The sequence below is a fragment of the Aplidium turbinatum genome, chromosome 17 (genome assembly GCF_918807975.1).
Source record: "Aplidium turbinatum chromosome 17, kaAplTurb1.1, whole genome shotgun sequence".
NCBI classification, from domain to species: domain Eukaryota; kingdom Metazoa; phylum Chordata; class Ascidiacea; order Aplousobranchia; family Polyclinidae; genus Aplidium; species Aplidium turbinatum.
The window spans coordinates 19,132,413-19,158,512 of record NC_137488.1 but is presented as its reverse complement, the minus strand read 5'-3'; the positions used below and the strand labels follow the sequence as shown (position 1 = coordinate 19,158,512).

Sequence of the window (26,100 nt, the reverse complement as noted above, 5' to 3'; positions counted from 1 at the left end):
CACTTTACACCCTAATTTATTTACGAAGCAACATCAACCTCAGGTTAATTGACGTTCGTTCAACGCAAGGTGATTTCAACTTCCTCTATGGATGTAACTTGCCTTGTCAATCGGTGGTGTAACTGTAACATTATGCCATTGAAGCTGTTGCTTTAATACACACAACTTATTTCAACGTACTTTCTTGATTTGAAGTTCATCGACATCAGCAACGATAAATGCCATGAGGTGTTTGAAAGTTCAGTTTGTTTTCACTTGAAGAAAGTTTAGTTTTTGACGCTGTGAAACTGGGTGGGTTTTGGTAGTTTGATCGTTTTGCACCTGGACTCTTCAATTGTTAAAGTGAAAATTTTTTTGTAAAGAATAACAAATTGGACTGAAAGAGAGAGATAAAAAAAAAACAGAATGTAGCCTAATTTAAAATTTAAATGAATCCAAAACTCGCTTGAAAACGTTTTATTTTTTCTGAACATTATGACCGAAAGTATTAATTATTTATCACCACCGCTAAGTAGGCTACAGTGCCCAGAATCTACGTGATCGTTTGTACTATTTGACTTTGCTTAATGAATGTGTGTATTTATACTCGCAACAAAATAAACGCCAATATATCAACCTGTAGGCTAAAAGGAGGATTAAACCATAGAATTTTTCGACTCCTTATCCTAAATGTGCGCGAGTTATCAGCAGGGTTATAGCAAATGTTTTTTGCAGATTAAATTAAGGTTATAATATGTAATATCTTTTCATGTGTTACCGATTGATTGCTTTTGCATAATTTTCAGGAGAGGTTTTACGCAGTATAGTAACTGTATTTGATGTAATCCGCTCTGCTTGACATGATCACTATTGAGCCTTTCAAAACATTAAAAGTCCGCCCCATTAGCTCAGTGGTTAAAAGCGGCCGACTCCAGATCACGCGGCGCTGGTTCGGTTTGTGAGCAACGCATTTCAGGACTGCTTTCCATTTAGCGACACCTGGTGGATGGAATAATTCCCCTGCAAAAACACTCAGTAACCGGTCACGGCCTGCGCCAAAAGCCTCTACAAGTAGGCCTATGCGAAACTACGAAGGATAACCTAAAAGAGGCTTTGTCAGTCCGAGGATAAAGAATCAAAACCAAGTCCCCAACTTTGCTGCCAAATTATTCAAACAGACTCAGATTTTGGGACGGAATCGATTTATATTTCAGACAGACGTACATCAAAACGCAAACGTCTCATTTCAACAAATCCCACATAGATTTGACGCAATAAGATTCAAACAAAAAAATAAAGCACAATTCTGATCGTCTAAAACCTTGGAATGAAACGACCGATATAATTATTGTAGCAAGCATAAACTTTAAATAATAAATTTCCACCTCGGATTGACAATAGTTTCTGTGTACAAGAAAGCTATGGGGCCGAGAGAGCATCCGGTCTTTGGTGTCAATGCCATCATCCAAGACACGCAGACTCTCCGCTTGGTTGGGTAGGTTGAAGATGGTGCAATCGTTGTGATGTAATAGTCTGTTCTTCACCACCACCATCACAGAAAGGTAATTTCCTATTGGTGCATTGTTGAGCGGAAAAGGCCGGCAGTTTATGGTTAACAGAATAACCACTCTACCAAAATTGCACAATAGTAAAAGCTCTTCCCAACATTTTTGTAGCCTACATTTTTCAGTATAGGCATCCACATGTAGTGTGTTCCATATTTAGGCTACATATTGTGTTCTTTCAGGTGATAGCCAAGGCTTCGACTGATAAGCGACTAATGCCACCGACTCCGAGATGCTTCTTTCTTGTACATTATGTGATCGGCGTGAAATAATAAACAAATGTCAGAATTTATTGCGATTTGTCAAAGGGGCCTCATAATGCATAGACCTCCGCGACCAACGACTGATCCTCTCTAATGGACAGAAGCTCGTTATTGTAGTTGTGGTTCAGTTTAATTTTATTTTGATTTCGGACCATCACAATCAGTGGCGGCTCGCCCTAATAGACTGCAAGGCTGCAGCCTATCCTCGTAAAATTGGTGAATATCGTTATACGATATGACAACGTACATATGTTATTATAACGTCATATAACATAAGTGCGCAATCCAATTATCAATGATGCTAATGCTTGGTAGTCAGTTTTCAAGTTGTTTCAGTACAGCATTTTTGCAGCCTATCTATTAAAATAGCCACGAGCCGACTCTGATCACAATAAAAACAAAACATAACTTACCAAACATTGCTAAGATTTAAAAAAGATAGAAGCTAGAAAACGTGAACGAAATAGGTTAATCAGTTTAAAATTTTGCTAGATCCTAACACTTTAGGCTATAACAGTTTTGAATTTTTATCCTCCGACTGACAAAGCCTCCGATAGGTTATCCTTGGTAATTTCGCATACTTGTAGAAGCTTTTGGCGCAGGGCCAGTTACCGAGTGTTGTTGCCGGGGAGTTATTCCATCCACCAGGTGGAGAGCAGTCCTGAAATGCGTTGCTCAAGAACCGAACCAGCGCCGCGTGATCTGGAGTCGGCCGCTTTTAACCACTGAGCTAATGGGGCGGACTTTCAATGTTTTGAAAGGTTTGCCAAAGTCTCTACAAACTCTGGTGACTTTCCAACTATAAAATGAACAAGATGACGCCATAAAGTCTGTGCTTGTTGAAGTGTTGCTGTCTGTGAATTCTCTTCCTGTAAATGAAGGGGTGTCCATGAAGTGCTCAAGCGCACACCTTGCATTATGTTCCGGCAACCTTATTTTCGACAAAAACTGTGCTAAAAGTAACCTAGCCTACTTAATTTTTCCTGGCATTTTGAGCAGCCTACAAGAAGATTGTAGCCTTGAGAAAAATAATTCTACAATACCGACAGACAGCAACTTATGTAATTGGATTGCATACCGGTAATGTCATTCAAAAACCAATACCACAAAGTAACATATTAAATTCAAACGTTTTCAGCAAATATCGCTGCCCTAGTCAGGAAAACCCTAGTAGGTCTACATCTCAAGAAATAACTGAAAAATAATTACAACGAGCTAAGTACTGAAGAAAACACAGCATAGGTGTTAACATTTTGTTATAAAGTAGGCTATGCTATACTGGAGTATAATCACAAAACCGGATTGCGAGCGGTAACAATATTGAGAAAAACTAAGAAAACGACTATAAAACAAACGTAATTTGATATAAATTCAGTTGGATTGATGTCTTGACAGCATAAAATTGCCAGTTGAGATTAGGATGCTTTATTTGAATGCCTCCTGAATTTCGGTTTCAAATTCTGAATGATAATTTCGATTTAGTTTAAATTAATCCGATGTAAAATTGACATTATAACAAACAGTCATATCATGATCATCCATTCGCGCGTTCTCCGACACAATCAACATGGTTTCTCCAAACATCATATAGTACGGTTTCGATTGCAATGTGCTCGTTAATCTGTTCAATTTGTTTCTATTTTTGACCATCACAACGAAAAACAATGTATGGCAATCATAGCAGAAGTCTACAAAAAGGTAGAAAGGTCTAGAAATATCTTCTATTTTAAAATGCTTTTTTGCTCTTGCAGCCAGATGTCTTGTGGACATATCTATATGTAGCCTACGTCATATTCATGTCACACAAACAAATGAATTGATATATTTGACGTCATCTTTGGTGTCGTAATCCGGGACAGAATCGTTGTTTCGGTTTTGTGATGAAACGAGCTGTTTAAAGTCGCCCAATCAATACCGAACGTTTAATTCCGCGCTTGCAAGAGACATGCCCGATAAATGTCATTTGCCTTTTTATAACAGTTCTTACCAGGACGCTAGAGTTACACCCCAGAGCGTTGCCACACTTCTTCATTGGTGATTTTATCAATCCAGTTAATTTCCATCATCCTCCGTATGAATCAAACTTTAGTAGGCTTTCAGTTAATTTAGTTTACAGTTAGCTACATCGATGAAATGTTTTTTTTTTTTTGGAGTATGTGATTCTTGGGATTCTACGGACCAAATCAATTAAACTTATTTTTACTGCCAACGTTTTGAACTTGTAAGCAACCATCTTAAAGTACCAGTAAGGGTAGATGACTTTCAATCATCAAAGTCAAAATAAGTTCACGAAATATGTTTGTGTTTGATGGTCTACGTGATTAAATGTCTACTTCTTGTTTTTCTTGTTCACCACGTTGTAGACAGCTTCCGGTGACGTGGCATTATCTTTATTTCTTCAAATGTTCCCTCAGACATCACAACACGATCTTTGCTCACCTGATCGGATGTTTGAAGTTGAGTCTTGGGTTTCCGTTGAACAACGGCGTACGTGGCAGACTGCGCTGTGGCATCATCTAGTTGTGTTTTTTCTTCGATCGCCATTCGATTGTCGCTCGCAATTTCACTGTTTGTGGCATAGGGAGATATAGTGTCTTCAATTTGTGGTCTAAGTTGAATATTATCAGCAATGACAACACTTGCTGCAACGTCACTTTTGGGAAAATGTGCATTTCCTAGCGAATTATGAAACGTTGCTACTTGCACCCCACCCTCGACATCTCCAGAATTAGGTGATGTATTAGCCGATGTATCTGCTGTAACGTTTCTGCCACCAACCACGTTTTGTGGCTTTGCTTCTGAAACTACTTCACTCATATCTGAAGAGTTTTTCCGCTTTCTTCTCCGTACAATTGCAATTATAATTATGGCAAGCAATAAAATCATCATCCCAGCTAAACCTCCGAATAATCCTGAATAGTAGGCCGGTAAGCCTACAGTTTGGCTCTCACTAACATCGGTGTTGTACAGGCTTGGCGAGGTGGTAACCTTGTGTTCCATCGCATTTGATCTTTGCGTCTTTGTCGCAATTGTCATGGCTCTACTACTCACTGCAAGTTGAGATGTCTTTGTTGATATTGTTATGGCTCTACTGCTCTTTGCAAGTTGAGATGTCTTTGTACTGATTGCAGTGAATGATAGACGGTTATCCATCTCACACAGGAATGACAAAGACCTATTACAAGATGCAGCCTTAAATGCAGACCTTGGCACATACAATGCTACGCCATTGCAGCTTCCAGCAAAACTTCCGCGTTTAATTGCTTTCCAATTACCATCAAACGCACTTCCATCAACCCACAAGTAAGGTTCGCCTGTTTTGTTGCTTCGCAATCCCAGCCTGTAATATTCAGTTTGTAGATTCCCCGATGTCGGGGCATTGTCTACTATCGCCTGTAATGTGTCATCGTCTTTTATGATCGCAAGATTTCCCGAATGTTCTTGTTGGCAAATGTCTTGAGCTTCATCGTAAGGTTCATTGTCTCGATGATAAAAATAAGTTTTTGACTTTGTTTCATACCTTGACCACGTGATCATATTGTCGTATTTTTTTACAACTTACGTTTCCTTGTAAAACTCTGCATAAATTAAAAGTAACATTAATAGTATTTTTGTAAAGAAATAGTTAGCTCTGCCGGGCCATGATACTAGAGAAAGATCCACAGAGGATACAAACTGATATGAATGAATCAACAAGTGAATAAAAAAATAACAGTTAACCTTTCAAGTACATGTAGCTCCACACAAAGTAAAAACTGTAGTAATTTACAAAAAAAACAAAAAAACATGTAAAAACAAAAAAGTATTTACACTTTTTTGTAAATACAAACATGTATTTACAAAAAAGTAAAAACATGTAGCATTTTACATTCATTGGAAAATATCAATGCATCTCATAAATTATAACAATTATGTAAAGTCTATGAACTGGTGAGACGTCGAAACATCATGGTAAGATTAATTTGCCCAAATAACTGGACATTTTTGCCCAAATTCGCAACGTTTTTTTTTTCAGCGTGGGAGCGACCACCCCCTGCCCCCCATCTCCTACGGCTATGTTCTTACCACTTAATAATGAAGTCTTATTCAATTCAAACAAAATGTCATTAATTTGGTGTCAGGTTATTGGGGATTATTCGGGTTGATTATTTTACGACTCAGGAAGTAAGCCTACTTAACTAGAAAAAGATTAAGACCCCTGTCCTAGACAGTAGTCGGACCACTCAGCATGCGACAATTCAGCACTTACATTTCAGGTAGGCTACTGCCCAAGTCAACAAATGAGATTTTCAGCTAGCATCGGACTTGCTTGATCATCACTTGCTAAACTGCATTTGCTGACTTGTGACATGCCAAGTATCGGCTTGGTTAGTTTTTACTTCATCATTTACCAATTTCTGCAACTTTCTGAAATGTAGCCAACTCGGTTGTCACTTGTTTTTACTTGCTCAGTTTCATCATTTGCCAATTTCATGCCAATTTCTGAAATGTTGCTAGCTCAGTTGTCACTTGCTCAACTGTAATGCGCTGAGTTCACAACTGCTGAGTTGAAGGAGACTCTTCCAGACAGCAAATCAGTCGTATTTTACATTGATTCAATATCTGCAGACGCTGAATTCATGTAAAAACGACTGATTTGCTATTTTGGGATTTTTTATTTTCTATTCCATCATTTTGTATGATTACAACAGTATTGTACTACCGGTTAATGTGACCTAGCCACCTGTGCTTAAAGAATAAGCACAGGTTGAGATTGGTAAACAAAAAGTAAGTTAGCCTATCACTTATTCTCAGCATTTAGAAAAAAACTATTCAGACTTGACGTGTCAATTACATAAAATTGACTTTATTGACCTAAATTTAAAAATTGACTTTTTATTAACCTATCAAGTAAAGATTTTGAAGCCGACTCCTTGAGTCCAGAATTCTTGCACAAAAACACACCGCGATAACTTACTTAAAAAACTTGACCTTATTTGCCTAGATAAGCCAAATTAGAAAAGTGGATATACCCAGGTTGTATTGGAGATGTGTTTACTGGATGATGGGCAAAATTTCACATTTTACAAACTAAAATCTGCATATAAAGGTTAAACCTTCATCCGCGTTAAATATTTATGCTTCTGGTCAGCACTCTCTCCCCTCAAGAAAATGAGTTACGCCACTGTGTTCAACAGTTCCAGACAAAACACGATTCCCTAATATAGGCTACATAGATCTGTTTTTTTAGGTGACTTCCTTGCTTGCTCCTTGCTTAAACTTGCTTAAACTAAAATTAAGAATCTAATTTTTTTTTGCGTAGTTGTGTGTCACAATCAAGGTGCAAGGTCTCGCGACGGGCTGCTTTGTATCTAGACCGAGCGTGCTGTTTTGGTTATGGAATTCTCGTGTTGTGTGTTATTATCAGTCACTGACCTGAAGTAACCTATGATTGAGAGGTCTTGGTTATGTAACATGTTTTCTAGAACTTCTACCCTACGTGGCAATCTGGAAGCTGCTGCTTGTTTATGTTTAATGCAACTTGACAGAACAATGAGTCCTTATGATGAAACATTACGTAACCTTCTCGAAGTTACTAGACCGAACAACTTTCTATAAAGAGTGGGTGTAATTTGCGTGATTATGATTATTGAGTTGATTATGAGAGTTGTGGATTGGTAGTTGGTGCAGAAATTATTGGTGATTGAGACTTGAAGTAATTGAATACAAGTAGATGAGAGTTTGGTGCTGATATAAATTGTGTTCAAAATTAGAGTTATTTGAGAAGCCGTTCGTTAAAGTCCTTCAAGCGTTTTCATATATCATTTCAATAGTAGAACTATTCGACATTTAATTGACTGCTTTTCGGTTATAACCCATTAAACTACGTCATTGAACCTTTTCAAGTCTTTTTCCTGGTAAGAGATTGAAAGAAACCGTGACATTCTGGGGGCTTGTTCGGGAAATGAACCCGTGACCTCTCGCATGCGAGAGGTCCCAGAATGTCACGGTTTCTTTCTATCTCTTACCAGGAAAAAGACTTGGAAAGGTTCAATGATGGTTCAAGGTTCGACTTGGAAAGGTTCAACGGCTTTGCATATAGTCTGATTTGATGCAAAATAGGTTATTCATAGGTTTTGAGTCATGGTGGAACGTAAACAATTCTTTACAAATTTCTATGTGCTAAAACCACGTTTTCAACCTCCATCCGTTCGAGATCGGCCTACCGGTTTACGTAAACAATTCTCAAAGCAACGAAAATATTTTGAAAAGTTGTTTCAAAAGTTGCAATCAATGATTTTTTTGAGTAGAGATCATGACGTGGTGCGTTCCGGTTTGCAGCTCAAGTTTGCTGTCTAGGTTTCTTTTAAAAGTACAAACTCATCCAAAATGTCAATATTGTGGGCCACAACTTGTCTAAATTTGTTCCACAACTCCCAACTGCATACCATGAACCCCAACTAGATTTTTGCAGTGACATCCACAAGCAGAAAATACTCTGGAAGGTACAACTTCCTTTAATCTTGCATGAAAATCTTTCCCATTCCAGACATGTTGGATCCATTATCATATAGGCTAGGCTACCTGGCCAAAGCAGTTTTTGAAGTCAAGGTTAAGTTGGTCAAGCAAAAATAGCAGGCTACACGCTTAGCCAAAGCAGCACCAGCTTTCAAGTTAAAACAACAGAAACGATTCAGTGATACAGAAGTCAGTAAGCGTTATCAGATCTTATGTCTTGAAGCAGTTTAACATAACCCTCCATAACTTAATTAATACGAGAATGATTTGTTCTAGATTTGAAGTAGCACCTACATTTATCGAAAAATATTTGGAACTACGCTTTTCATTCAAAAATGTGTTTATTTTTAAGTTGTTACATTTTTATTGTAGGCCTAGTAGTAAAGATGGGCCCCCCTCAAAGGTGGCAAAACAAAAAACTACTCGTCTTTCCTTTATAACGTTATGCTAGAGGGGAAAGTCGCCCGACTTCTCGGAATCTTTGGCTCTTACACACAAACAGGCAAAAAATGTGGATAAAATTAGAGAACACCAAAAACTCAGCTACAGCTAACTAGGCTACTGCTGTAGTAGCTTAAGCCAGAATTCATTTCCGTCAAGTCTAGCCTAGACCCAGGGTTGGAAGTCGTTAGTCGAAAAGCAATGACTATTTCACTATTTGATAGTGCCCAAAAAAGCAATGACTTTCCACTATCGATACTGAAAAAAAGCAATGAATAGCAAATACTAAAAATTGACTGGCCAAAAAACAAGTCACAAACAAGCAACCCGCAAACAAAAAAAATACAAAAATTCGAAAAAAAACCAAGCCCAAACATGCGGGAAAACCGCACTCACTATTAACGACTCTCACTGGCATGGTTTTTCTGAACTGTGATGCCGCAAAATTTTCCTTAATCTTACTAGGTCGGATAGTAATCCGAAAACTAAATCTCGTAAATTCGTTTGACGACAACGTAAGTGAACAACAAAAAAGTGATTCAGCAGTTCTCCTAAATATCGATTAGTGAAAAACGAATAATGATTTCGTTGCTTGCATAAAAAAGCAGTAAATAACGCGCATTCGATATTTACTTTTAAAAGGAATAGATATAAGCATTCGATATTCAGAAAGCAACAAATAACGTTATCGAATAGTGACAACTAGTCGTTACTTCCAACCCTGCCTATAGACCTCACATATCCGGTCTTATGCCAAAGTCTATCCAGCCAGGATAACAGTGTAAAGCCAACATTTGGCTCAAACTTTTGCTTTTTAGACCGATATTATAACCATAACAGCGCCTTTGATTTTCTCATTACATAGCCCACTGGCACAATATCCAACAGAGCAGAGTTACTAGACCAGTGGTTCCCAACCGGGGTGTCGTGGCACTCTGGGGTGAAAATTGCAATGCTCAAGGGTGCCGCGAGATATTGCAATACTGTGGCTCAATCTTTATGTTAACTTTAACCGTTAAGTGCGGAATTTAATTGTTCATTTTAAATTTAATCCGCGGTAAGCCTTTGTTTTCTCGCCCAGGAAAAACAGCGTGAAAGAGATTTTGACTCGTTGCTGTTCGCCTCAATAGCTCAGTGGTTACGCGCCCGGCTCAAGATCACGCGGCGCTGGTTCGACACTCGGAGTGTGCGCTTAAGCAACGCATTCTAAGGACTGCTCTCCATTCAGCTGCACCTAGTGAATGAAATAATTCCCTGGCAACAACAATCAGAAACTTCACTTTGCCAATCTCGGTAACAGGTCCTGTGTGAAGAGCCTCTACAAAGTAAATGTGAAACTACCAAGCATGACCTATCAAGGCTTTGTCAGTCCGAGGATAAAAATTCAAAAAAACCAAACGCATCATTATTGCCAGATTTCATGATTTTATTTTGCGTTTCACGGCGCACAAAGTCAAATTGCAGTGATGGATTATTGGATTGTGTTAACCAGCACGATTATAAAATTGCACGACTGTTTGCAAACCATTAAGGCAAACCGGGGCGTGTTGTCACAAGGGGCGTGTTGTCACAGCAATTTTTTTTGTACTTGCACTTACTGCTTGGAGTCTATATTTGTAGCACGTGCTTTGTTAAGAGTCATTTTCATTTTGAGGTTAGCAAAGTCAAGAAAAGACAGCAGGTTTAGCTTAAATTAAATTATTATCAAAAACTTGGTCATCGATGTAAATTTCACTAACTTTTCAAAATTGTGTGACGCTTTCGTAAGAGCAGTTTGACCGCAAGTATGAAATCAATTTTATAGCTTATTATGTTAGGTGTTTAACTGACACTTCAGAAGTTAAGAGCGTGCCTTTTCTAGCCGCCATTAAAACTTTTGTCTGACTGCGTACGTCGGGGCGAGTTGTCACAGCTGTGATGATGGTCACAGCTTATGAGAAGCAGAAGCAAAATTTGGCATAAACTACCGAACCCTTGGTTGATATGTGAAAGCAAGGAAACAAGACCCAAAGCAGTTGTTGAATTAATTTCAACTTGTTTACTGTATAAATGTGTAAATTCCAAGTAATAAAATTTGATTTTGTAAGGCCAACCGGGGCGTGTTGTCACAGGTTTGGGTTTTTCCATTTGTGCTTTTGCTATATACAATGTAAGTGATTTGGTTATATCATTCGTACACTGTCCACTTACACTTCCTTTTGCCACTTGTTAAACTTTTTAACCGCAAAAGGATTTTAAGAAAATCAAATTTTTGTAAAAAAAAAAAAATTGTGACAACACGCCCCAGCACGGGGATTTTTTCTGCTTTTTTCCTTTGTTTCTTATAGCAAAAACGAGAGCAAGGAAAGCGATACAAATCTTTGCTTCCGTAAGCTTCCAACTTTTTTAAAATTAAAACCGAGCTGAAATCATACGGGGACATGAGTTATGTGGGATGTACTGTCTGACCATAGAAAGAGCTCACCACCTGCTCTCATGGACCGCATCGAAACGGGTTTTTGCCTTAGGATGGGTTTCTTTTATGTCCGGTTTTCTTTCTCCATCTTATTATTATGACTGTTCATTCAAATCAATATCGGAACTGGCAAATCTAATCCACAACACTTTTCATTAGGCTGTCATTCATTACTACATGTGTGCTTCTCTTTGTTGTTGAAAATCTTTCTTTACAACGCATAACTATTTATCTTGAATTTTTCTTCGATATAACATTTTTGTGCTTCTCTCTGTTTCTGTTTTATTTTTTGCTATTTGTTTTTTGGGTTTTGTGGCCATGCTAACTGCTGACATATAGGGTATAGCATACGGTACTACATGATTTTTCATGCAGACACGTTTTAAACCTCTCAAGGTTTTGCCACCTTTTTCCGTTCATTGACGTGCTGGTAGGTCTATTTCGATTTTTGTAGTTAATATCTTTTTCGTCCCGGACGCGTTAATGACGAAAAATAAAATGATTGATTGATTGTTAGAAACTGTTCTAATTCGTAGCCTATTCAGGCAAAGAAATTACGAAATCGTTTTACTTAAAATTACCATCCTTTTTATTTTTCAGTTTTGACAGGGGAAGCAATGCTTTCTTTGCTTCCATTGAGGATACGCCCCTGGATTATGGTCTTATCAAACTTACTTAACCACGTAGAATATTAACCACCTAGGTGGGGCCCTGGCGGAATTGAGATGCACAGGAGTGGCTGTGTGTCTGGGTTGTGTCAATTTGCTGTTCATGTTGAGCAGCGGAGGCATCTGACTTCGATAATCTTGGTTTTTTGGATGCCTCCAGTTGTGTCGTCACTCGTCATATTATCTCTGCGGATTGACAAATCTTGGAATGTGGCTGTTTTTTTGTGTGTCTTGCTTTCGCTGTGGTTCTGTGCGATGCGTGTTGGAATTCGTGCTGAAGCAAGCTTGCTCTCTTTATTAAACTGTTTTCATTTTTGAGGCCTACATATACTTTTTCATCTTCTAAATAATGCCAAAGAAAGCCTCAGCTCAATAACATTGCGTTTTTTCGAGGCCTTCTGGCACCAATGGTTTGAATATTCTTCCAGTTTTCAAAACTCCAGCAGTGTAACGTGCGGTAGCCACTTTAACAAGTCGAAATTCTGCCACTGAAATTGACTAGAATGCAACCGCCAACCAATCAGAACATGTTATAAGAGGCTGCCGTCCAATTGTGATCCTTATAGCACTCATCCAGAGAGTTAATGCTTGTTTTGAACTTTATTTGGTAATTAAAGAAGAAAAAAGAGCAATGGCAGTAGTGGGAATCGAACCCGCGTCAATGGAATGACTACTTTCTAGCCTTAACCCTAACCCTTTAGCCAAACAGCTGACAAAAAATCCATCACTTAGTTTGCTTTCTATCATCCTCTTTTCGCCATTTTTACGTCACTTAAACCGTAGCTTCTGATTGGTTGGCGGTTTCATTCTAATCAATTTCAGTGGCAGAATTTCGACTTGTTAAAGTGGCTACCGTAACGTGCATACTAAAACAATTGGCTTGTCTTAAAATCGTGTGAGAGAGACAAAATTTAGCGCTGATGATGTTGTTAGTAGACTCATTGAAAGTCAGGACTTCACACATGACACTATTCATAACTATAATATACTGCTTCACTACGTATAGCGCTTTCAGCTTGATTATATTTTTTAATCGTAGGCTACAAGTTTCTATGTTCAAAAGTAGCATATATTTACAGCGGTTCATGCAATAGCAATATGAGAATATAACATAAAGAGACACATGAATACAGAATACTGCAATAACTTTACCATCCGTTGTTGGGTTGGGAAATTATTGCTTGAATAAAACGAAAACAACAGTAGCCTACTAACAATTAAAAACCCACACGAATTTTGATTAGGCCTATGCCATAAATATACTATTAGTTTTAACTTCATTGGAAATTGACTAACATTTCGGGAAACTTATTGTAGCCTAAAACCAGAGATGAAGTTGAATTTCGAAAAAGCCGATTTCCCCTCCGCAGACTCTCAGCTTGGTTGGGTTCATGGTTAAGAGAGTAAAAATGAAAATGGTGCAATCGTTGATGATAAGGTCTGTTCCTCTGCACCATACTCACAGGAACAGAAAGAGTTCAATTTGTGCATGGTTGAGTAAAAAAAGCCGACGCCCGTACGAAGACGGTTAAGGCGCACCCACGCTTGTCTTTGTAGTGTCAGACCGATCGAACGGGTGTCGGCGTCAGGGATGAACGAGTGAAGTCTGATGGTATTAAACTTCCATTCAGAAATTCATTTATTGTCCGCGCAATTAGCCGCTGAGATGGTTTATTTGTCAGTCTCATTAAGTAAGAGTTGAGTAGTTAGTTCGAGTGGGTTTTCATGAACTGGGCTGTTGGGGAGCGCCTTGATTTTGATCGACGGGCACTGCTTTTAAATACTGGTGAATTCTGCATAGCCTATTAAGTTCAACCCTAACAGTGAATGCTGATAGCTTGAAGTTCGGTCTATACCAGCAGCTTCAAACATCCCGAAGTATATAAAACTGTGAGGATTGAACTTACTTTCTCAGTTCGAAGACAAATCCCTCCTTCACCAATTAAAAAGCAAATCAATCCACCATTTTATTTATTGAAACTTTTTGCACTTTAGCGCGCCAGTGCGCAAAGCCCACCCTTGCTTTCGGCAAGTTTTTTGAAGACAAAGATGCTTATGCCGTCGGTGAAGTTATTGATTTCGTCTGCAATCCCGGGTATGTGCTCACAAGGGAAAACAGCCTCACCTGCCTAGAGACGGGAAGTTGGTCTGCTGATTTTCCTCTATGCGAAGGTACGTGCAGATCTACAACTGCTTCAATGCAACTTAACCTGCTGTCATGCAATGTACGGTATTGTTTTCAAAAATTTATTCCTTCTATTCATTCCTTCTAATTTATTTATTCCTTCCTTCTTTATTATTACATATACAAAATATAAACAGTTATAAAAGTATATCATATTTTCAACAATTATACTGTACATCTGTTTTACTGCTTTTCCTGTTCCTTAGAATTTGTTTTGCCTCCCTAAAATTGCATATCTGATCATACCACTGCCCCTCTACACGATTCATGGTTAACAGAGTAACTTCTCTACCAAAATTGCACAATAGTAAAAGCTCTTCCCAAGATTTTTGTAGCCTACGTTTTTCAGTAGGCTAATAGGCATCCACATGCAATGTATTTCATATTTACATCTTGTGTTCTTTCACGTTATAGCCAAGGCTTAGACTGATAAGCGACTAATGCCACCGACTCCGAGATGCTTCTTTCTTGTGCAGTACATTATGTGATCGACTTGAAATAATAAACAAAAAATGTCAGAATTTATTGCGATTTATCAAAGTGGCCTCATAATGTATAGGCCTCCGCGACTAACGACTGATCCTCTCCAATGCAGAGAAGCTCGTTATTGTTGTTCGGTTCAGTTTAATTTTATTTTCATTTCGGACCATCACAATCAGTGACGGCTCGCCCTTACAGAATGCAAAACTGCAGCTTATCCTCGTGAAATTGGTGAATATCGTTATATGACATGACAACGTACATATGTTATATAACATAACATAAGTGCGCAATCCAGTTATCAATAATGGTAATGCTTGGTAGTCAGTTTTTGAGTTGTTTCAGTAAAAAAATTTATGCTGCCTATCCATTAAAATAGCCACGAGCCTCCTCTGATCACAATAAAAACAAAACATAACTTATCAAACATAGCTAAGATCTAAAAAAGATGGAAGCTACAAAACGCGAACGAAATAGGTTAATCAGTTAAAAATTTTGCTAGGTCATAACACTTTGGGCTATAACGGTTTTGAAATTTAGAACAAAAACAAAAAACGTAATAACATGAAATATTAAAAGTTTATGGAGACGAATGTGCTATCCTGACTTTGCAGGCATGTTCTGAACAAAAATGCCTATAACGTTTTATAAAATCAAGTTAGTTGCCTAACTTCGAACTGGTTGGGGGTGCGACAAGTTCGATGCCTGCCCTTGGAAGAGTGGAATGCTGCTTTTCCTGTTTGCGAACGTAATCATTTTATCTCTAACGATTGTTGAGAAATCCTGAATGTTAATTGCCATCCAAAACTATTATTTCTCCAAATAGTGAGAATATAATAATCTGTGTTTTTAATAAAGCTTAATCCATCGCAAATATGCATCGCACTTAGCACTTTACAAAGCAGACAGCGTCAGTGCAGCCGTATAAAGGGGCAGTCGAGTACATTATTACATATACAAATACATAAACAGTTATGAAAATATATCATATTTTCAACAGTTATACTATATATCTCTTGCACTGCTTTTCCTGTTCCTTAGAATTTGTTTTGCCTCCCTAAAATTGCATATCTGATCATACCACTGCCCCTCTACACGGTTAATGGTTAACAGACTAACCTCGCTACCCAAATTACACAATAGTAAAAGCTCTTTCCAACATTTTTGTAGCCTACGTTTTTCAGTATAAGCATCCACATGCAGTGTATTTAATGTTTACATCTTGTGTTTTTTCAGGTTATAGCCAAGTCTTCCACTGATAAGCGACTAATGCCACCGACTCAAAGATGCTTCTTTCTTGTACGTTATGTGATCGACGTGATATGTATTGAAATAAGTTGTGCTGTTAAAGCTGTTGCTTTAATACACAACTTATTTCGACAAACTTTCTTGATTTGAAATTTATCGACAATCAGCAAGGATAAATGCCATAATGTATTTAAAATTTCAGTTTTTTTTGGACTTGAAAAAGGTTCACTTTATGACGCTCTAATACTGGCCAGGTTTTAAAGTTAGACGAACAGAATTGTAGCCTATACTTCATTTTTTTATGTTTGAATCTTCTTTGCGTCAAATCAATGTGGAATTTATTGAAATGAAACGTTTTGCGTTTTGATATACGTCTGTCTGAAATATAAACGGATTCCTACACAAAATCCGAGTCTGTGTGAATGATTTGGGAGCAAAGCTGGTTTTGAATTTTTATCCTAGGATTAACAGAGCCTCTGATAGGTTATCCTTAGTAGTTTTGCATACTTGTAGAAGCTTTTTGGTGCATCGCCGGTTACCGAGTGTTGTTGCCGGGGAATTATTCCATCCACCAGGTGGAGAGCAGTCCTAAAATGTGTGCTCAAGAACCGAAGGAGCGCCGCGTGATCTGGAGTCGGTCGCTTTAACCACTGAGCTAATGGGGCGGACTTTCAATGTTTTGAAAGGTTTGACGAAATCTTTCCAAACTCTGGTGACTTTAACTATAAAATGAACAGGATGACGCCGTAAAGTTTGCCCTTGTTGAAGTCTTGCTGTCTGTGAATTATTCTATCTTCCTGTAAATGAAGGGGTTTCCTTGAAGTGCTCAAGCGCACACCTTGAGCAAACACCTTTTATGTTCTGGCAACTTTATTTTCGACAAAAACTGTTCTAAAAGTTGCCTACTTTATTTTTCTGGGATTTTGGGCTACAATCTTCTTGTTGTAGCTTTGGGAAAAATAATTCTGCGATAGCGACATACATTAACTTATGTAATTGGATTGCATTATATTATTCAAAAACCAATACACCAAAGTAACATAATAAATTCAAACGTTTTCAGTAAATCTCGCTGCTCTAGTCAGGAAAACCTTAAATTACTTTAAAACCAACTTCACTCTTCTTATATAACCCATAAAAAGTAAAATATTTTGTAAATTACAAAAAAAGTAACCCTTCTAGTGTTGCGGATAAGCCAAAAGCGGATGAAGTTTCGCATCCCTATGATCTACAATCCCTACAACCAACTTTGCTGCCAAATTATTCAAAAAGCTTCAGATTTTGTGGAAGAATCGTTTTATATTTCAGACAAGGTTTTATATTTCAGACAAGCGTACATCAAAACGCAAACGTCTCATTTCAATAAATCCCACATTGATTTGACGCAAATAAGATTCAAACAAGAAACTAAAGCACAATTCTGATCGTCTAAAACCCAGCCAGTTTTATAGCGTCAAAAAGTGAACCTTCTTCAAATCAAAACAAACTGAACTTACAAACACATTATGGCATTTATCGTTGCTGATTGAACTTCAAATCAAGAAAGTGTGTTGAAATAAGTTGTGTGCGTTAAAGCAACAGCTTTAATGGCATAATGTTGCAGTTATACCACCGATTGACAAGGCACGTTACATCCATAGAGGAAGTTGAAATCACCTTTTGTTGAACGAACGTCAATTAACCTGAGGTTGATGTTGCTTCATAAATAAATTAGGGTGTAAAGTCTCAGTGGCGTAGCGTGACTTATTTGACTGGGGAGGGGGGGGGGCACTCCAGAAGCTCAAATATTTAACTCGATAGAAAATTTTGCTATTAGGCAATTTTTGGTCTGTAACATTAGAAATTTTACCCATTTATCAAAACAACGAATTTGTAATAACCCTTGTTGATACGTCGCTTTAGCCAGTCCATATAGATCATATTTACTAGCAACACAAAATAGTTTTTTAAACAATTAAGCTTTTAGCATCAATGATTTGAGCGAGGATCGTCATTGACTCAAGAACGAATCTTCAGATAACTACGGACAAAATTCAGTTGGGCCGTACGCTACTGATATGCAATTTTGTTGAAAAAAAAGTGGACTGGTTGAACTATAACGTGATAAAATCATTATAAACTAAAAGTGTTTGAAAGAAATCGGGCAAAGGACTTTTTGTTTTGAGTTGAACTCAAAAAGAAGATCAAGACAAGGAATTATGTTATAAAATTAAAGCAAAATCAAGGAATACACCGTATTTTGCTGGAAACATCCCAACGCGAAACTATAGTTCATATATCTTGCCAGACCAAGCACTTTTTATGCAAGCTCAATCATTTGCACTTTATGACGCTTTCTCCGTTGTAACATTCTCCTGCATTTCATACTTTGTACATGCGCGCAGAACGAAACCAAATTGCTACGATTTCGAAACAGAAGACAAAATATTTTTCCGTCTCAAGACGAAAATAGTTCAGATATCCCGCTCAATGCATAGCCTACAGTTGGACTCCAAACTAAGGTCGGTAAAGATTTTAGTAATGTAGCAACTCATAAAAATACCTTTATCCTCTTTATCCCTAAAACCAAGATAAGTCTGCACGTCGCAAAACAGTCAACGTTTATTCCACTGATATTAAACTGGTGACTTCAGGACACAACTAAAAAACGGAAAATGATCAAAACTTTGAAGTGACCGAAAAACTATATCCCAGTGATGTCACAAATACGTTTGTAAATCGTCGTCGGCTTCAGCTGTGTGAAACCGGGCTGGAGGCTTCCAACTCTACCAAGCCTGCCCCGTTACCCGTGATATATCTGACCCGTGATAGACAGTTTGGTTGGAAATTCATTTAAAAAAAACTCCAAAGAAACTCCATCCCTCTCCGATGCCGAAGTCACCCGCATGCCATCAAGACCATTTTCATATCATCTTCACTTCATTTTTCATCATTCATGATCATCAGTTTAATATCATGCTCAAATAATAAGTTAGCCTAATCAATCTAAATTCCTGTATCCACCAGTTATCAATTCCTATTCAACATCACACCACTGTCGTTGCTGCGAACACTTCATTTTACTTAAAACGATCACACTGTACATAGTATTTTGTATTATAATATGTAATAACCTATGTTTAATATGTAATAATATGCCGTATGTTTATTGTGTATTCTTAAATGCTCGTGTTGTTGATTTTTCTTTTTTATATTAGTTGTAAGCTTCAGTCGTCCCCGCATGGTTTCATCAACTGGCACACCTCCAGTTGCTTCAGGTATGTGGAGTCAACTGGTTCTTCCAACTAGTTCATCTACTTTAAACTGTTAGGCTTGGTGGCCGTGCTTAATTTACTTTCGTGTACGTAACCTTTAAATCTGCATCGAATGCATGTTTTAAACTTTTGTAGTTTTGCCACCTTTTTCTTTTGTTGGTTTTGTTCCCGTAAACTGTTGGTAACTTTATCATTGCTGTTGTTTTCCGACAAAGAAAAATAAATTGAACTGAATTGAGAAAATATCATCGCCATTGGGCTTTGTTTGGTTCAGGTCCAATTTTGAGACAGAGGCCATTCGCTTGTTTGGTTGTTTAAGGTGGTCGTGACTACGCGAAGGCTACGCACACACTGTTGGCCAGCTCCATGTCCACTGCGGTCGCGGTCCAATTATATTGAAACGTGCAGCTTCAGGGGAACTGGTTGCAACGGGCTGTCTGGTGCTCTGTTCATCGAGGCCCGCCTTACAGGATGCCTGCCCGTCAGACACTGCCCTCTTCCGCCAATAATTGCCGTTGGGGACTTTACGTGTGACGTTTGTAATGGACGTTTGCAAAACCTTGGTTGGTAACAATGCTTTTAAATAAACTTTATGGGTGACGTATTGTCACTGTTACTGCGGAATGTCACTGCTATTTCTTATTTTGCATCCAAAATGTCAAAACAGAAAAGTTTGAAGCGAATGAATTACGCAGTGACCTGGACCCTCCTCTCCTGATGGTTTGATACGTAAAATTAAAAAAAAAATTAAACCAACCTTATAAAATAGTAATAAAAGGTTTCTGCAGACTCTTAACCTCAGTTCTGGCTTCTCGGTGTTATGGGAATTGTTAATCATAAATAATTGTAGGATCCATGTGAGCGGATTTAACCAAACGTATAATCAATAAAAAATCAACCAGGTTTGGTAACTACAAAAATTTATTGGTAGAGCTTTCGCCGCCGTAAAGGCAGCTTCATCAGTACTCTTATTCAAATAGAATCATTCTCTTATTCAGAATCGATCTCTTATTCAAATAGAATTCTATTTGAATAAGAGTACTGATGAAGCCGCCTTTACGGCGGCGAAAGCTCTACCAATAAATTTTTGTAGTTACCAAATCTGGTTGATTTTTTATTGAACCTTATGAAAGCATTTCTTTTAAATAATAATAACAATATAACCTCAAAATGAAAGGGAGGGCACTTGCCCCCCAACCCCCTTTAGACGCTACGCTAGCAAGACCCTGAGAAAATAAAACACAGCTCAACATAAGAACAGCCCAAGCAAAACCAAGCTTCCAACAAATGAAACCAATACACCAAAGTAACATATTAAATTCAAACGTTTTCAGCAAATCTCGCTGCTCTAGTCAGGAAAACCCTGCTAGGTCTACATCTCAACAAATAACTGAAAAATAATTACAACGAGCTAAGTACAGAACAAACTGAAGAAAACACAGCATACGTGCTAACATTTTGTTATAAAGGAGGCTACGGTATGCTGGAGTATAATCACAAGACAGGATTGCGAGCGGTAACAATATTAAGAAAAACAAAGAAAATGACTATAAAATATGAAACAAACATAATTTAATATAAATTCAGCCTTGGATTGATGTCTTCACAGCGAAAAATTGCTAGTTGAGCTTAGGGTTGCCTTGTTTTATTTGAATACCTCCTAAATTTCGGTTTCAAATTCTGATTGACAATATTGAGTTATTTTAAATTAATCCAAAGTAAAATTGACATTATAACAAACAGTTACATCACGATCATCCATTCGGGCGTGCCCAGACACTATCAACAAACATCATGTAGTATGTTTTTCGATTGCAATGTGCTCGTTAATCAGTTCAGTTTGTTTTTATTTTTGACCATCACAACGAAAAACAATGTATGCCAAACATAGCAGAAGTCTACAAAAAGGTAGAAAGGTCTAGAAATATCTTCTATCTTAAAATGCTCTTTTGCTCTTGCAGCCAGGTGTCTTGTGGACATACCTATGTAGCCTAGCCTACGTCATATTCATGTCACACAAACAAGTGAATTGATATATTGACGTCATCTTTGGTGTCGTCATCCAGGACAGAATCGTTGATTCGGTTTTTTGATGAAACGAGCTGTTTAATGTCGCCCGATCAACACCGAACGTTTAATTCCGCGCTTGCAAGAGACATGCCCGATAAATGTCATTTGCCTTTTTATAACAGTTCTTACCAGGACGCTAGAGGTACACCCCAGAGCGTCTCCACACTTCTTCATTGGTGATTTTATCAATCCAGTTTATTTTCATCATCCTCCGTATGAATCAAACTTTAGTAGGCTTTCAGTTAATTTAGTTTACAGTTAGCTACATCGATGAAATGTTTTTTTTTTTTTTTGTAGAATGTGAGTCTTGGGATTCTACGGACCAAATCAATTAAACTTATTTTTACTGCCAACGTTTTGAAGTTGTAAGCAACCATGTTAAAGTACCAGTAAGGGTAGATGACTTTCAATCATTAAAGTCAAAATAAGTCAACGAAATATGTTTGTGTTTGATAGTCTGCGTGATTAAATGTCTACTTCTTCTTTTTCTTGTTCACCACGCTGTAGACAGGCTCCGGTGACGTGGCATCATCTTTTATTTTTTCAACTGTTCCCTCAGACATCACAACACGATCTTTGATAACCTGATCGGATGTTTTAAGTTGAGTCTTTGGTTTACGTTGAACAACGGCGTACGTGGCGGACTGCGCTGTAGCATCATCTAGTTGTGTTTTTTCTTCGATCGCCATTCGGTTATCGCTCGCAATTTCACTGTTAGTGGCATAGGGAGATATAGTGTCTTCAGTTTGTGGTCTAAAGTGAATATTATCAGCAATGACAACACTTGCTGCACCGTCACTTTGTAGAAAAGGTGCATTTCCTAGCGAATTATGAAACGTTGCTACTTGAACCCCACCCTCGACATCTGTAGAGTTAGGTGATGCATTAGCCAATGTTTCCGCAACACTTCTGCCACAAACCAAGTTTTGTGGTTTTGCTTCTGAAACTACTTTACTCTTAATACCTGAAGCCTTCTTCCGCTTTCTTTTACGTACAATCACAATTATAATTATGACAAGCAACAAAATCACCACCCCAGCTAAACCTCCGAATAATCCTGAATAGTAGGCCGGTAAGCCTACAGTTTGGCTCTCACTAACATCGGTGTTGTACAGGCTTGGCAAGGTGGCAACCTTATGTCTCATCGCATTTGATCTTTGCGTCTTTGTTGATATTGTCATGACTCTACTGCTCTTTGCAAATTGAGATGTTTTTGTAATGATTGTGGACAATGACAGACGGTTATCTATCTCACACAGGAATGGCAAAGTTCTAATGCAAGATACAGCCTTAAAGGCAGACCTTGGCACAAACAATGCTACGCCATTGCAGCTTCCAGCAAAACTTCCATGTTCAATTGTTTTCCATTGAGCATCAAACACACTTCCATCAACCCACAAGTAAGGTTCGCCTGTTTGGTAGCTTCGTAGTCCCAGGATGTAATAGTCAGATTTTAGATTCCGCGATTTCGGGGCATTGTCTACTATCGCTTGAAATGTGTCATCGTCTTCTATGATAGCAAGATTCCCCGAATGTTCTTGTTGGCAAATGTCTTGAGCTTCATCGTAAGGTTCATTGTCTCGATGATAAAAATAGGTTTTTGACTTAGTTTCATACCTTGACCACCTGGTCATATTGTCGTATTTTTTACAATCTACGTTGCTCAAACTCTGTATAAATTAAAAGTAACATTGATAGTATTTTTGTAAAGAAATAGTTAGCTTTGATATCAAAGTAAAATTGATCACACTTATAGCTTTCTAGAGCAGTGTCTGACTCATTCAGCGTGAGTGTTGTCAAAAATCTTTTGGGAGGCAAATCTCCCAGACTCTTTGCTAGCCTAGCCTATTTTGTTTTCGGACTTAAAGTTTTGCATTGTCCATTTTTCCTTGAATCTTTGATTTGTTGAAACTCCGGTGCTTCCTCATTACATTTTTTTCCAGATCCACTGTTGACTACAAGTAATAGGCAAGAGAACCTACAGGTTAATTTCAATAACTAGTCTTTAAAATCCGTTTGTCGAATTCAAGAAAATCAAAAACCCTGGGCCCAGGGGCGCCGGAAGCGGGGGGGCAGGCCCCCTGCCCTCAAAATTTCTCTGGATGGGGGGCAAGGGGGGCAGCAATGGTGCCCTTTTAAGGTCATTTGAGCTACTGCACATTTTTCAATATAACAATTTCTGCTATTCGCTTTTAGCTTAATTACAATCTTTCATTTTTGCCTCAAAATAATATTCACACACAAAATTCTGTATCACAGTAGGTTACATGATGCCCTTTCGTGCCATTGTTCTTTATATACCGATATGTAGTTCTTGTATCATTACTCGATAATGAGCTTAGGTCAGAAACATAATTTATTGAAATTTTACCTCTCCTATGCTTCTTCAATGACAGTTTTGTCACATCTATGTTTGATGTTACCACCAGCTGTGAAAATCAAACGCCAATAATTTGAGGCACCACTAACGACCGTTTTGTATTGCAGAGGGTCAAACGTAGGGCTGGATGGTCGGGTATTGTTGATGGCTGACATATGAGAAAAGAAAATGTTCCTCGTGGTCTTGGTTTTAGTTAGAAAAAAGATCTGAGTGATACAGAGTTGTAGGAAAGTTAAGGAATGGTATAAACGTCTTAGCATAGCAAAGAGTGTGAGAACCTAGAAGTTAAAATTGTTTAGAAGGAAAGAGTAAGTAAGCCGTTATGATAGGCCTATAGCGTCAAACTAGGAAAGGTGAATGCTGAACGCAGTTTAACGCCAGAAGGCGAGTAAATGACAAGACAACAGTTTAAACAACCGAATGTTTGCGACTATTCACAAACAGGTGATGTACACCATTGACTTAGAAGCTGTTGCAAATGAGTTCATTCGAGCAACCGACGCGCGTAAAATGTAGGCCTACTTTGGATTGGTTTGATTATCCCGCGAACACTTTTTATACTTTGCAGCAGATTGTGACGCTATGAACCTAAGATTTATCTTTCGTTTCTTCTTGTTCAAGCTATTTCACTATATTTCATTCATTTATCTTCATCTGTCTCACATTTCGATTTATATGGCTAATAGGGGGAAAACGATTAACGAACTGCTCAACATTATCGCTATATCTTATCTTAAAACTTTAAAAGTGCCCTTTTTCATAATTCTGCCCCCCAGTCAAAAATCGTTCCGGCGCCCCTGCCTGGGCCGTAATTGCGTGGGATTGTATCTTCGCTTTTGTTTGTTATGGGAAAAATTTATTGACCTAAAAATTGAACAAAATTGACTTTTTTGACCTAACCAATATTGAACTGAGTGAATCACTATTTTTTGTGTTTTATATTTGAAAGAAGGCTTCATAAAAAAAGAAAAGAAATATAGATCAACGAAAACACATTGAAATCTTCAACAGAACATATTAGACTTGTCTGAAGGCTAAAAGGCAAACAATTAATTCCACAATGGTTAGTTGGCTTTGAATCTTTATCCTGGGACTGACAAAGCCCTTGATAGGTTATTGCTGGTAGTTTCGCATAGGCTACTTGATAGACATTCTAGAGATGCTTACAAATTGCTACTTGAGAAAAACAATGACTCCCTCAATGAGAGAAGCAAAAGTGAAGTTAATCTTTAAAAAAGGTGAAAAAGAAAAGCTCAAAAATTGGAGACCGATCTCTCTGCTCAACACAAACTACAAGATCTTGAGCAAAATCCTCTCCAACAGACTCACACTCATGATCACAAACCTGATTTGTCCGAATCAGAAATGTGGACTGCCAAACCGCAGAATAGAGCATGTTACAATGAATATACAAGCTGCCCTGGAAGCTTCTCAAACACAACACAGGGACTTGTACGTCATGATAACTGACTTTGAAAAAGCTTTCGATAGAGTTAGTCACTCATTCCTCTATGGAATCTTGAAGAAACTCGGAGTAAAACCAATAATGATGAATTACCTGTCATTAATTTACCACAAAACAAAAAGCAAGATAGAAATCAATGGAGCTTTAACAAAACGAATAAACGTTAAAAGGGGCATACGACAGGGTTGTCCCCTCAGCATGCTCTACTTCATAATCTGTGCTGACGTTCTCACCCGACGCATAGAGAAAAACCATCTGATCAACGGTTTTCGCTTTTCCAAGCTGACAATCAAAATCCAGCAATATGCGGACGACACCACATTCATCACAAGAGACATTCCATCTCTCAAGAAAATCAACAAAGAACTAGCCATCTACCAGACGATGTCCGGCCAGAAAGTAAATCAGGGAAAGACCCAGATCCTGGCGTCCAAACCTGACCTGGCCCAAAGAGCTCAGCAACTCTTTCCAAAAGCTGCGATCTTGAACAACGTCAAGATCCTGGGCATCTGGCTAGGCACAAAAAAAACACAACTTGACAAGATGAACTGGCAGACCGCCATCAAGAAAACTCAAACGATCGCCAACATCCACAAACCACGAAGACTCTCCCTCTATGGAAAGATCTCGATCATCAACACTCTCTTGGTACCCGTCACTTTGCATCTCAGTAGAGTGCTGATGCCAACGAAACAACACATCAAAGAACTAAACAAAATCCTCTTCGACTTCCTCTGGTATCCTTCACCATTCGAACAGCTCCAGAGAAGCAAGACGTTTCCTCCTGTCAAAGATGGAGGCATCAACATGGTGGACATCCAATCAAAATTTCAAACAAGCCGCATCGACAGAATTCGCCACCTCTTCTCACTAGAAGACGCCACCGAAATCTGGCACGAATGGGCCATGTTCAATTCGAGTTACAGAATGAGACACATCAATCCTCATCTGTTCTCCAACAGCATTCCGCATGCCCCAATTCCAAACGAAATGTATGCGGACATCTTCAAGTCCTTTTGCAAACTCAAAGGCTTGAAACACGACTGGGAAAATACTTCCTACAAAAATATCTACATCAATCTGAAAACGCAAAATGAAAAGAAAATTGACAAGATTGATGAAAACGGAAAGAAGATTCCTTGGAATGAG

The 26,100-nt window shown here is 38.2% G+C and overlaps 1 long non-coding RNA gene across 1 annotated transcript; it reads left to right on the top strand.

Moving 5' to 3' along the window:
* The first annotated feature begins 13,752 nt into the window (after positions 1-13,752).
* Positions 13,753-15,858, top strand: LOC145786313 (uncharacterized). The gene is made up of 2 exons (XR_014291282.1): positions 13,753-14,041; positions 15,771-15,858. It is a non-coding gene; the product is annotated as an uncharacterized LOC145786313 (long non-coding RNA).
* Positions 15,859-26,100: the final 10,242 nt, after the last annotated feature.